At 40.3% G+C, this 7,659-nt stretch overlaps 1 protein-coding gene across 2 annotated transcripts in view; it reads left to right on the top strand.

Annotated features, from left to right (window-relative positions):
* Positions 1 to 7,659, top strand: part of LOC101156435 (contactin-associated protein-like 4) — a 199,148-nt gene that overhangs the window by 373 nt on the left and 191,116 nt on the right. The window lies entirely within an intron of this gene.

The following is a 7,659-nucleotide window of genomic DNA, read 5'->3' as shown; positions in this document are numbered from 1 at the left end:
TTACGGTTTTAATGTAGTGGAGTGGAAGGGGTTTTGCGCGTTCCCGTTGCGCATCGGTGCTTCAGTGAGAAGTCTTTTTGATCAATCTACTCCTTTCACATTTTAAGAGTCAAGTTTTCTGAAAATAAAAAATCCCTTTAGATTTTCAGTATCCTTCCTTCACATAATGAACCCTGCTGCGACCCCCCCCCCCCCCCCTTTGCTGCTGCAGACCCACTTTGATCTCAAACCTGAACTGTTGTGCAGTAGTAAGGACTCTGCCGCAAAGACCCCTGAAGTGTGTCCACTGATAGGATGATTCATCCTGAGTGAGCTCAAAACAAGGTTATCTGAGAGCTGCATGCTTCATTTGGTGCTCAGTGCAGCGGAAGGCTCTGGTTCGAAGCCACCGGCTGAAGGGGTGCCAGAGAGAGAGACAGGTTGGACTGAGAGGTTGTAGGTTTGAGGAGGGGATGGGGCTGCTGTGTCAGCCTGCAGGTGTGGAGCTGGGATGAACGGAGGGGCTGAGGTCCAGAGAGGAAGATGATGGATCTGGAGATGGAAGTGTTTGAAATCTTCCACTCTCAGCTTATTCTCATCCCATCAAAGACTTGCTGTCTCCTCGTTTGTTGCAGTTTTGGATATTTACACGTTTTTGTAGAAAAAACCCAGCAAGTGGAGGCTTAACGTTTCCCATGTTTCTCTTGAGCTAAAAGCTTCAGGCAAAACCGCTTTGAACAAGGAATCAGAGAATTTTGTCTGAGACCAGCTCTCTGTTCATTACGACTATGCTCTATCTTGCTACCAGTAGTTTTTTTTGTTCAGAAGACTTGAGCCAGTCAGTCCATTAAAGGAAGCTCTGATAAGTTGAACCAGCTTCCAAGTACTGGCTGTTAGAAAGGAATATGAAAGGAAGATGATTTGTTGTTCTGTATTTAAAAGGGATTTTATTGATACTGTTCTGGATTAAAATGTACACTCAGGATTGGGACAGAGGGACAATACATGAATCCCACTGCACCAAATAATAAATTATGAAGAGTAAAGGAGAGGAGGAGAGTAGAAGTAGATGTCCTTATAAATGGCTTAAAATGTATTTTGCTCATTTACGCACTTCTGCCTAAAGAAGCCTGTTTTCCCTCTCTACTAAAGGGACGGAGCGAAGAATGCTCCATAAATTCAAGTTAATACTTAAAAAAGTTGTAAAACCCTTTGATTCTGCGGCTAAACTAAGAGTAAAGAGAAGAATCTTCCCGTGAGCAGAACTTAAACCTTTGTATTCATCCTGGAAATTTTAAAGATAAAAAAGTTTATTAGAAAAATAACTGGTTGAATTTATAAAACAGCAAATGATAATGTGGAGTTTGTATTTTATTGTTAAAGTTTATAAAAAGATAAATTGATTATATACTTTAGAAAATTGCTAACTCTGTTAGTTTAAACATATTTTCTTTGATTTTCAAAGATTTGATTGTAATGAAGTTATTAAAAGCATATTGTGGTTTCATTTTGTAAGCTCTGATGGAGCCTAAAAGAAACAAGTAATTCTTTGCCAAATGTTGCACATAAAATAGTTTTTTTTTTTAATTTAATTAAAAGTTCAAACTGCAGATGCCTCTTAAATGTTACAAAAACCCAGGATAAAACGTGGTTGTCTGAGTGTTAAAAGCAACTTTTGGGTTAAAGATGTTGGCGTAAAGCTCATTGTTTTGATGGATAAAGCTATTATTAAGGGTTTATAGGGCACAAACACTGTAGTGTCAATGGTGCAGGCACGCCAAGATTGATTTCAGAATCAATGCAAATTGAATTTTCTATGAGTAGTTCTTAAAAACGTCATTATGACAGTAATGTTGCTAATGTTCGGAATAATGTTGCATATGAAAACAGAAATGTCTCTTTAAATTTTGTCTAGTTTCATCTCGTCATTAGTTGCTTTTGCATCTTTCAGGCAATCCTGGGGACAGAAAAGCTGTATGAGGTTTGTTTTGTAAATAGTTTTGCTGTAAAAAGGATGTGGGCCTGCAACAAAGTCCTGCTAAAGAGCCAGGCTTGCATCAGGCCACAGAAAAGTTCAGTTAAACACCTTTGGGATTTACTGATATAACAAATATTATTTAAAGACCCACAAGGCTGGTTACTCATTTGTTCAGCTGTAAATGACTATTAAACCATTGCAAAGATTTACTGACAGAGAAGCAGTGTTTTAATAACTTATTTTAGTAATAAGAACTGCTTGGAGATGGATTACAATTCCAAGTTCCTGTAAGACGGAAGTCTTCATTTAAGACACTCCGAAAGAAAATGGTGTTTTTAACCTGTTCTTGAAGCATTTGTCTGATATGGAGGACTTTATAAAGAAAATAAAGCTTAATATTACATTTCTGAGAATTCCTTTACTCAAGTTGTGAAACAGGAGAAGACGGAGAAAATGCAGTTGAAAAAGAGCCTATTTGTGAAATGGAAAGTACGCTATGGTCATGAGCTCTCACCAACAGGGAGGGGGAGGGAGTGCGGGCGGGGTTGCTCCGCACCAAGGGTCCACTGTTACTCTATTTTGATCCATTCACGCATTTCTGACAATTCCTCCAAAAAACCACCTCTTTGAGCACCAGCCCCTCCCAATCCACGAAAACGAGCGCGTTCTCACATTGTGATATATACAAGTGAGGAACCGCCCCTTCCAGGAAGAGTCTGCATGTAGCCCCCTGGCTAACACACACACCCACTTTTTCTGGGGAGCTAGCGTTGATCAGCAGAACACTTTGCTTTAATAAGCACAATGTGCACATCCATCTTTGCAAAAGTTTGGATGTTGTTTGTTTTTGTGGGCAAAATGCAGAGACACTTCCGAGGGCGGTTCTAGGTCGACGTCATGAATTGAGCGGCACCTACAAGGAGCAAAAGGCGCTGCCTCAGAGATCGTGTCTTACTTCCGTGGAAATAACTAATACTTCATAAAAAATGTGTTTGTTAATGTGCAAATTATAATATATATGAATATAGTTTACTCCAAAAGGCTTAAGAAAAGCATAGTATAGACCATTTGAATCAGTCGGGTGTTAAGTCTTAAAATCTTTCCTGTCTGGACTTAAAGTTTGGCCACCTTCGCCTTGTTCTCCTTTATCTTCGGTTCTTCATCCTCTCAGTGACCCTGGCTTTGGCCAGGCGTGACCCAACAGCACACTCATCATGCACGGACAATAAACCAGCACAGCAGAAGAAGTTAAGGATCACTGCTGAAGGCGCCACATCTGCATCAACTGAGAAACGCGTCACAGTTTATTACAGACGTGTTGCAAAAATGACAGCAGACCAGAAGGGTGTATCTTAAAGATTGATGAGGCTCTGGCCTATTAGAAACAAGCTAAAGTTATTGAAATGATTGAATGTTTTGCCCTGTGCTCATAGTTTTTATGGATTTATTAAAGTCCCACTCTGATCATTTTTTGATCTCTTGTGAAAGCGTTTTTAAGTCAGCTACAGATTCACAACGATTTGAATAAAGAAATATTCAGAAATGGAATTTTAAGCTTAATTTACTTTCTTTTATGTTTTTCATCATCAGAAAGATGCCTTAAGAAAATGATAAAGAGCCATTGCAAGGAAAATTGTGCTTTTTGGTGTTTTTAGCATGTTCTTTTGGCATTTTTCTCATGATGGAGGACATATAAAAAAAATTGTGAGATTAAAACAGCCTTTCTGAGTATTTCTTTATTTAAATCATGATCAGAAGATAAAAAAACTGCCATTTGAAAAAGCTTTTACGTGTGGCAGAGCAACTGCAATGTGCGAGCCAAAGTCTCCCTGCTCCGCCCCATTCTGATGCAGCCACTTGTAGACGACTAGATCCATGCACGTCATCTGGAATCTGGCTCAAACCTGTACGGCAGGATAGCTCGGCTATTGCTAGCCTTTTTTTTGCACCAGTGGCTGGGGTTGTGAGGGACTGTAAGCTAACGGCAAAGAGTGATGGGATATCGGCGGAGGCTTACTTCTGCACAACAACAGTCCCACCCAGAACTCAGAGGTGAATTTCTGATGAACTCCTGATGCACTGCAGAAATTATGTCCTAGAAAATGACAGGTTTTCTCCAACAATTTTACTACAGATCAAAACAATATTGGATTGGGACTAAAAAACACCAAAAGCAGGATTTTGATCTTCTGTGATGTGATTGGGGTTCAGTGCCTCTGAGAGGAGTATTCAAGCCACAAACTCTGATTCAAAACAAGCTTTAAAGCTGATTGGTCAAAAATCTACTGCTGCCAGCTAAATAAGAACAAAATAATGGGCTTTGTTTATCATTCCTGCAAAACAATTTACAGAATCTCCCCTTCAAGGATCCAAAAAGAACCTCTTTGCATTTCTTTTTTCTCAAGTGCATAATTCAATTTTTTTGTTTCTTGCAAGGTCACAGTTAGGAAGCGGATTTCAGGTGTGTTGAATATTCATGAGGTTTTTGGATCAAAGAGACGTCTCCTGTCCTTGAGCCGGAACCAAACATTTCTTCAAAAGCCGCTAACATGAAGACAAAACACGCCTCACATTTGGCAGCAAAACCACACAACAATGTTAAAAACCAACACTACTAGATTAACATCCCATCAAAACAGAAATGCAGCAACCTGAAGCTGTGAGACTAAGTTTATCTCATGAGTTTATTCTTTTTCTTTTTTTGATGGAATCCTTTTCTTCATCCTACTTAGACATCTCATTTGGCAGAAATACCTAAAACTGGAAGCTCAAATAGCCTAGTTGGCTACTTGGTTCAATTCATGGAAATGTTCAAGCAGCACATTTTTCTGAAAGCTTTGCAAAGAATGCAAGTAATCCTTCAAAGCAAGACAACAAGCTAATTATTTTTAACACTCTAATCTAATTCAGTTCAGATCAGTCCAATAATGTCAAACTCTCATAGTATTCTTGCCTTATTGCTTCACATAGCTCTTCTGTTTTAAACACTTGTATATAAACTCTGCAGGAAAATAAAAAGTCCTACTTACAAAGACTTTGATCCACATCCTGCAGGTGGAAGGCGCTGCATTCCCGCCCCTGCCTTTTATTATAGTTAAGAAAGGTTTATACTTTTTCATGTAAGGTGAAGTCTTGAGAAGTGACGCAAAACAATGCAACACACAGCAGCAGACGTGTGTAAACCTGTCTCTAGCAAAGTGATAACATAATTACCAGTTTCTCAGCCTTTTCACCATAACAGCGGCTGTTTGTGTTCTTCCTTTACAGAAATTGCTGGCTGTGTCTCCTAAAGTGTTTTCAGAAAATTTTATTTCAAGCCGCACTCTATACTTTTAATGACTTCATTGTCTTACAATGAAAACAAAATAAAATGAAAGTTAGCATATTTTATACTCAAAACATGGATGCGTGTTTGCTTCACACACAACAATGACAACTGTTACCAGCTATATGGCCACATTTACAACTACCACTGCTGGGGGAGGCATCGTTGGCGTGGTCATGAACGCAGACGACGGCACTTTACCCTCCATTGTTAACTTGTCTCTTTTGAACTTAACTTCATAACCTCAGGTGAACCTCGCTGTCCCACAACAACTGACCTGGTAAGCGGTTCTATTTCTGCAAGTTTTTCCATTTAATGAAAAACCTTTTACTGTAGAGTGAAACCCTCAAATGTGTCTTTCATAAATCTGCAGCTCCATTTGCAAGTGAAAAAACAGTGGCTTCACTAACGGACATTTTGTCCTTGTGCATTGACGTACATATTCTCCAGTGAAATTTGCTTTTTCAACATTCTTCTAGCCGAAGGTTTGAAAGTCTGTTGTACTTTGTAGAATAATTAACTTTGTTGCACGTTTTTACTTTAGCAGAAACTGCTATTTTGTGATGATTAAAATGGAAGTTTCCTAATTACAAAAAAAAATAGAACAAAAACAAACTCTGAAGTTTGCTGAGGCTGATAATCCAGAACAAAGGAGGCCCACAAGGCTGAGCTTAAAACCCACAAGGAGACATACAAACAGAATAAATGGCAAAAGTACTGAAGAAAATGAACCGACAAGACTCAATTGTGGTTAAGAATTCTGAAAATATGAAACCAAATATACTGTTTATTCTTATTTGCAGCATTAAAGAGTCTTTTGTGTTGGTTCAGTGACACGTATGGCAGTCCGACCGTGTTTTTGGTGTTTTTGACATGTTCTTGTTTTATTGTTCTCACCATAAAGGACATGCACGACATTAGCAAAGGTATTCACTCACATACCTGGAACATATTAACTCTTCCTAACCCATAGAGTTCAATATGATGTGGGTCCACCTTTTGCAGCTATTACAGCTTCAACTCTTCTGGGAAGGCTGTCCACAAGGTTGAGGAGAGTGTTTTTAGGCATTTTTGACCATTCTTCCAAAAGCGCTTTGGTGAAGTCATAATGGATTAGATTTATCTGCGCTTTTCAAGTCACTCAAAGTGCTTACAGTGTGTCCATTATTCATTCCGTCTTCATTCATACCTGGTGATGGTAAGCTACGGTTGTAGCCACAGCTGCTCTGGGGCAGACTGACAGAGGCGTGGCTGCCAGTTCCTCTGACCATCACCGGGATCATTCATACACATTCACACTCCAGTGGAGCCACACTGGAGGCAGGGACGGTGAAGTGTCTTGCCCAAAGACACGACAGTTGGCTGGGGGGAGCGGGGATCAAACCGCCAACCCTTCAATTGGACGACCTCCTCAACCACCTGAGCCACTGCCACACTGATGTTGGTGGAGACGGCCTGGCTCTCAGTCTCCGCTGTAGTTCATCCCAAAGGTGTTCTATTGGGTTCCGGTCAGGCAGGCCAGTCAAGTTTATCCACACCAGACTCTGTCAGCCATGTCTTCATGGACGTTGCTTTTTGCACTGGTCAACACAGTCATGTTGGAAGAGGAAAGGGCTGCTCCAAACCATTCCCACAAGGTTGGGAGCATGAAATTGTGCAACATGTGAAGCATTCCAAGTTCCTTTCACTGGAACTAAGAGGCCAAGTCCTAAAAAACAACCCCACACAATTACTCCACCAAATTTCACACTCAGTACAAAATGTACCATTCTCCTGGCAACCTCCAAACTTAGACTCTTTTGCCAGATGGAAAAGTATAATTATTGACTCCAGAGAAGGCATCTCGCTGCTCTAGAGTCCGGTGGCGGCGTGCTTGGACTGCATCCAACGCTTTGCATTGCACTTGGTGATGTGTGGCTTGGATGCAGCTGCTCGGCCATGGAAACCTGTTCCATGAAGCTCTCTGCGTGCTGGACTTGGACTTATCTGAAGATTACATAAAGTTTGGAGCTTTGTAGCAATTGACTGTGCATAAAGTCAGTGACCTCTTTTCTAGTATGCACTTCAGCATCCGCTGACCCTCTCCATTCGTTTACGTGGCCATAAAACTTGGCCGAGTTTCTGAGTTATTTTTACAGCAAATTGCTCTGAAATAAATGACAGTATTTTATTGGCAAAACCCAATGAAATATATTACAGTGCAGCTAACCCCCCCAGTTGATGATTAAGCGAGATTTTTCTGATGTGAGAGGGTGAAAATGTCCATTTTAAGATGTGTGTCGAGTCTAAACTGTGTTCGTTGAGGAACGGGGGACCAGCTGTTCTCAAGTCATTCCAGAAATATATCAATTTGATTTTGATCTATCCATCATGATTA

Source organism: Oryzias latipes, chromosome 17 (genome assembly GCF_002234675.1).
Source record: "Oryzias latipes chromosome 17, ASM223467v1".
Taxonomy (NCBI): Eukaryota; Metazoa; Chordata; class Actinopteri; order Beloniformes; family Adrianichthyidae; genus Oryzias; species Oryzias latipes.
The sequence above is the reverse complement of the archived record's forward strand: the minus strand, read 5'-3'. Positions and strand labels throughout refer to the sequence as shown.